At 45.3% G+C, this 6,320-nt stretch overlaps 1 protein-coding gene across 1 annotated transcript in view; it reads left to right on the plus strand.

Annotated features, from left to right (window-relative positions):
• Window positions 1-6,320, plus strand: part of AFDN (afadin, adherens junction formation factor) — a 137,602-nt gene that overhangs the window by 59,024 nt on the left and 72,258 nt on the right. The window lies entirely within an intron of this gene.

Consider the following 6,320-nt stretch of genomic DNA (forward strand, 5'->3'; position numbering starts at 1 on the left):
GAAGAAGAGTTGATGCTTTTGAGTTGTGGTGCTGGCGGAGAATGCTGAAAGTACCGTGGACTGCAAAAAGAACTAACATATCTGTCCTGGAGGAAGTGCAGCCAGAATGCTCCTTGGAAGCAAGAATGGCCAGACTTCGTCTCACCTATTTTGATCGTGTTGTAAGAAGGGTCCATTCCCTGGAGAAGGATGTCATGCTTGGTAGGGTGGAGGGTCGACGAAAGAGGCAGGCCTTCATCGAGATGGATTGATATTGTGGCTTCAATGATGGGCTCAAGTATAGCAGGGATTGTGGGGCTGGCGCGGGATCGGGCAGTGTTTCGTTCTGATGTGCATGGGGTCGCTATGAGTCAAAAACGACTCGACGGCACTTAACAACAACAACAACACATTATAATACTTCAGTTATTTGTTTCTTTGAAGAATTAAGTTGTTCTATCGATGTCATTACCTCATGGAACTAAGATGTTTGCTTGCAGTATTTTTTTTCCTATTAGTAGTAACCAAACACTGAAGACCTTTTTTCCCTCATCCCCATGTGATCAAAATCACAGATAAACTGTCAATGCTCATGGAGAAGGCCATGGTTGTCAACAGAAAATTAAGTTGATTATTGTAGAAAACGATAAAAGTACACAGTGCCTTGCAGTTGCTGTGAAGGTCAAATCTGTTAAAGTGGGGCCTGGGGACGTTATCTTCTTTCCCCAAACAAGTGAGCATGAACACTCTCTCTCCCCTCATGTGTGCAGCTGCCTGCTCTGAGTCTGAATGTCTGTCCTATAACACACTGCCATCTAGTCAGTTTAAAGTCATAGCGACCCCCATTGGGTTTCCGAGGTGGTAAATCTTTACAGAAGTAGGTTGCCCCATCTTCCTTCCATGGAGTAGTTGGTAGGTGTGAACCACCAACCTTTCTGGTTAGCAGTCAAATATATGATCCATTTTTTTCAGACACTTGCAAAAGTCAACTCTGGTGAGAATTTCGGGGTGTATGGGCTCCACCTAGTGCCTTTCTGAAGCTGTGCAGCATGCACCTCTTCCTGGAAACAAAGAGCCGTGCTTACTATAACACTTTTCAGGGGGAAGATGTCCCCTTTGGTAATGATAATTTTTCGAAAATAATGGACTGTTCCGTGACTTGATCATCCGTTTTGCGTGGTGTTTTATTGACTGTTCACAGGCATCTGACTGTGTGGATCAGAGCAATTACAGTGGTTTTTGGGGTTTTTTTGGTGCTCATGCAAAACCTGTACAGACCAGAAGGCTGTTGTTCAAACACAACAAGGGGATACTGCATGGTTTAAAATTGGGAAGGGGGTGCATCAGGGTTGTATCCTTTCCCCATACTTGTTCAGTCTCTCTGCTGAGCAAATAATCCGAGAAGCTATATGGAGAAGAGTGTGGCATCAGGACTGGAGGAAGATTCATTAACAACCTGTGATACGCAGATGACAGACACAGCCTTCCTGACTGAAAGTGAGGATGACTTGAAGCACTTACTAATGAAGATTAAAGACTACACTCTGCAGTGTGGATTACACCTCAACATCAGGGAAACAAAAATCCCCACAACTGGGCCAATAAGCAGCATCATGATAAGTTGAGGAAGAATTGAAATTGTCAAGGATTTCATTTATTTGGGTCCTCAGTCAGCGCCCCTGGAAACAGCAGTCCAGAAATCAAATGATATATTACATTGGGCAAATCTGCTGCAAAAGACCTTTCTAAAGTGTTTTAAGAGCAAACATGTCTCTTTGAAGGCTAAGGTGTGCTTGACTCAAGTCACGATACTTTCTGTAGCCTGATGTGCATATGAGAGCTGAACAACGAATGAGGAAGACAGCAGAGTAACTGATGAATTTGAATGTGACGTTGGCAAGGATATTGACTGTACCGTGGACTGTACCGAAAAAGGAACACCTGTGCCGTGGAGGAAGTCCAGGTGGGGTGCTCCTCAGATGGGAGGATGTCTGGGCTTTGGCTCTCTTGTTCTGGTCATATGTCAGGATAGTGAACCATCCTATGATCTCGCTGTGATTGTTCCTGGGGGCCATCATGTAAACCCCACATTGTTCCTGGTGAATGTCATGTGAACCCCACTCTGTTCCTGGGGGACCATCATGTGACCTCACTGTGATTGTTCCTGGGGGCCATCATGTGAACCCCACCTTGTTCCTGGTGAACGTCATGTGAACCCCACTTTGTTCCTGGTGGACCATCATGTGAACCTCACTGTGGTTGTTCCTGGGGGCTGTCACATGAGTGAATCTCAATGTGATGATTGTTCCTGGTGGACCATGGTGTGCACTGTGTGTTCTGGTTCCTGAGTACCACTCTGACAAGACTATACCACAAATGGGATGGCTTGAACAAATAGGAGTTTATTCTTACAGTTTGGAAGCTTTAAGTCCAAGTTCAAAGTGCTAGGCTCTAGGGGCTGCTTGAAAGCCCCTCAACCTTGGGGTTCAGCTCTGCTTCCTGCCCCTGGCCCACTGGAGCTAGAGGCATTTCTTCACTCAGACAGCTGCTGGCTGCTGAGGCTGACAAGCCCAAGGTTGACAAGTAAAAAGGCACAGTCCTGATGTTACCAAACCACACGGCAGACCATTAAATCAAATCCATTGTAAGTCCCAAGGTCAGCAGAGCACGGCAGGGTGCTGAACAATGACAGAGCTACGTGAAGGGTTCAAGTGTGCCATAAGCTAGAGACCATTCCCAAAGCTGTTTCTTATATATGAGAAGCAGACCACATACCCAGAGGCAGCTACTCAGCTGCTCATAGTAGATTCCACCATGGAGTTGATTACCAATTTCATCATGGTGAATACTATATCCAACTGCCTAGCCACTCAACCAGGCATGGCCAAGTTGACACAGAAACGTAACCACCACACTCTGTTCGTGGTGGACCGTCACGTGAACCTCACTGTGAGTGTTCCTGATGGACCATCATGTGAACCTCACTGAGTGTTCCGATGGACCGTTACGAACTCTTAGCTTCTGTTTTCATTCTTTATCCATTTTGAATCCTGTCGTAGGAAAGGTAGTACAATTGAGAGTTAAAGTCTTTCTCCAGGATGAGACTTTGTGGGTGTCTCACTCCTTTCTTTAGAAAAATGCGACCTGCCAGGTGGGTAGTCCCAAAGCCTCTGTTCCCAGCAGTTTACCTGTGCTCCATGTTTCAGTGTAGGACCATACCTTTTTACTTCCCAGGGGAACTTAGCAAGTGCCTTCCCGTCTCCTCAAGAAATCTGCTGCTTCCCAGCTCTTTCATCCGAATTTCTTGTGTACCCTAAGCTTGGCCCTGCAGTCTCTCTGGGAGGACTGGATTTTCTCTTTGTGTTCTATTTTTCTTTTATCCGCCATCTCCCCATTTTCTGTCCTTGTCGTTATCCTCACACAGGCACTGTTTTTCAGTGGATGGGTGCCCAGATGTTGTCCATTTCAGGGACACCTTCCATTGCCTCGTCTTTGAGCTTTCCTCTTCCTTCAGCATCAGACCTTTTGGTAAAGTGTGCCTGCTCTGTGGCCTTGATTCCCAGCCGCTGCCATCTCATCGAAGTGTGGCGAGAGACGGTGGAACGGACAGTTTCTTCTGATGTTACATGTGCCCTTCCTTATGGTCGCTGACGCTCATTTGTGATTGCGCCTGTCTTCACTTGTGGGTTTTAAAGCCACATTTATTTCGGTGTTTGATACTTCAACATGTTGCTGAGTGTACACACAGCCCCTCACCCTCTCTGTCCCTCTGTCACAGTTGGTCCTTTGTTGTTGTACTTTGTTATGTTGCTGGGTGTAGCCAGTTCTCCACCCTCTCTGTCCCTCTGTCCCTCTGTCACAGTAGGTCTTCGTTTTGTCCCACGTGCTCTGAGAATGTGAGAAACTCGTCTCTTTTGTTGTTTGGCCTGAAGATTCCTGCATGGGAGCTGGCTGTTGCCTTGTCTGTTGGATCTCTGGACAGAACCAGAGGGCTGTAGGAACATGACTTCACTGTTGAGGGGGAAATGTGCTGTCAGATTTTATTGTGTTATTATTACTCTGTATTATAACTCTCCTGCAAAACTAGGGAAAACTGCTTAGGCTTGAATGTATCAGTACTTATATTTGCATACATATGTTAGAATGGACCTTTTTTTTTATTTGTGATTTGGGTGAAAGTTTACAGAGCAAATTCACTTCCCATACAGCAGCTCACTTGCACTTTGTCTTATGACGTTGACTACAATTTCCCACAATGCAACAGCTCCCCTCCCACTTCCTCACCATAGTTAACTCTTCCCTGTGTCCTTCCCTCTGTGCACTGCTGTCTCCCTGTGCATACACAGCCCTTCTGTTCTCCCATGATTATTCTCTCCAAGGAGTGTATCTACCGCAGGTAAATGTTCAGCTCATATGCCTGTCTTTTGTTTGGCTAGAAGTCACAGGAGTGGGTTCAGTTCCAGACTTGAAGGGCAGCTAGGGGCCATAGTCTCAGTGGTTCCATCAGGCTCTATCAGACCAGCAAACCTGGTCCCTTTTTTTTTTTTTTTTTTTAAATGATTTTGAGTTTTGTTCCACATTGTTCTCACACTCTATCTAGGATCTCCTACATAGATCCCCCTCCAAGTGGTTGACAGTGGTAGCCGGGCACCATCTAGTTCTTCCGGTCTCCTGGTCGTATAGACTGAGGATCGCATGGTGTACCAGTTGCTTGGACTAATTGTTTCCATGTATCTTTGGTTTTCTTCATTGTTCTTTGCTCTGGATGAGTTAGAGATCCATCGTTGAATCTAGATGGGCTCTTGCAAGCTTTTAAGATCCCAGTCACTACTTGCCAAAGTAGGAGGTGGAACAATGTTTTGTGTAGTATGTTATGCCAATTGAGCTTGATTTTCCCTGTGACTGTGGTCCCAAGCTATGGTCCAACTATCTCTCTGGGTAGCTGGCTATGGCCAAGAAGTGATTATAGCCAGCCTTATCCCTTGTCAGCTCTACTATATACATGGGTATTCTTACAGAACATACCAGTACACTTGTAGAAAAATTGTCTGCCAACCCTATACATGGTCATGGGCACACTCCCTTCTGCATAGATATACCTAATAGTTCAGCCTGTCCACCCATCTATCCACTCGTACATCCATGTTTGCCTTCATTAACAACGCAGTACTGTATGTGCAGAAGGGTTCATCTTTCTTGTCTGTACCTCCCACACACCTCTCTATGTCTTCCTCTTCCTCAGTGTCACCGTGTTGATCACTCACATTTAGTACATTGCCCTTCTCGTCACCCAAATCAGTACTTGTCTCTACCTGTCTAACATTGTTCCCTTCCCTCCCCTCGCACCCCTGGTAACCAACAAAGAAAATTTCCTTCCTTATATAAACCTTTCCTTGACTTCTTACAATAATTCACTAATGTTTGTCCTTCTGTGATTGACTTTTTTCACTCAACATCATGTCTTCCAAGTTCTTCCACGTTGTGCAGTGTTTTACAGATTCTACGTTACTCTTTAGGGTTGCATAGTATTCCATTATGTGTATGTACCATAGTTTGTTACCCATTCTTCAGTTGATGGGCACCTAGGTTGTTTCCATCTTTTGGCTATTGTAAATAGTGTTACAATGAATGGAATGGCCTTTTATTTTCTGTAAACATGAATTTTGTTGTAATACTCAACTATTGTGGTTGTGTCTTGGTAGAACACCTGTGTATTCTGAGATGCAGGTTTCGAGTCTGTCTTCAGGCCGTAGTGCTGGTAAGCAGCATAGTAGCAGCCGTGATACTGGTCCTTGGGGAAGTTGGGAGACATTTGTCAATTCATTGATTATTTCTTCATCTAGTCAGATGATTGAGGTGCCTTGTCACGAGTGAGTACCAGAATGAGTAAGCGGATTCTTGCAATTTGAAGTCAAGAGTAAAGTCACTTTGGAATTGTTCATATATAAAATACAATACAAATTGAGCCCATATTAAAACTTGAAAGAGATTGATTTTAGTGAAAACATTGCAAGAGCTTTGCATGGTGTTAAGTAAATTTGTTATTTAGGATGATAATTGTAGAACCGAGAACACTTGGTTCTCTTCTGTGTGGCATCTGTGAGAGGAGGTTTGGGTGCGTGAGGTGTGCGTGTGTCCTTGACAGGTGGCGTCGCGAGGCTAACTCTTGTGTCTTAGCTTGTCAGCCAAAGCAGTGGGGCAGGATCTCCCACCCCGACCCACGTGAGCCAGTGGGGCGTTTTCTGGTTCCGTGACTGTCTCGGTGACACGCGTTGTTCTGGTCCCGTGACTGTCTCGGGGACACGCGTTGTTCTGGTCCCGTGACTGTCTCGGGGACACGC

This window comes from Orycteropus afer, unplaced genomic scaffold (assembly GCF_000298275.1).
Source record: "Orycteropus afer afer isolate SDZICR_OR568_19922 unplaced genomic scaffold, OryAfe1.0 scaffold00273, whole genome shotgun sequence".
Lineage (NCBI taxonomy): Eukaryota > Metazoa > Chordata > Mammalia > Tubulidentata > Orycteropodidae > Orycteropus > Orycteropus afer.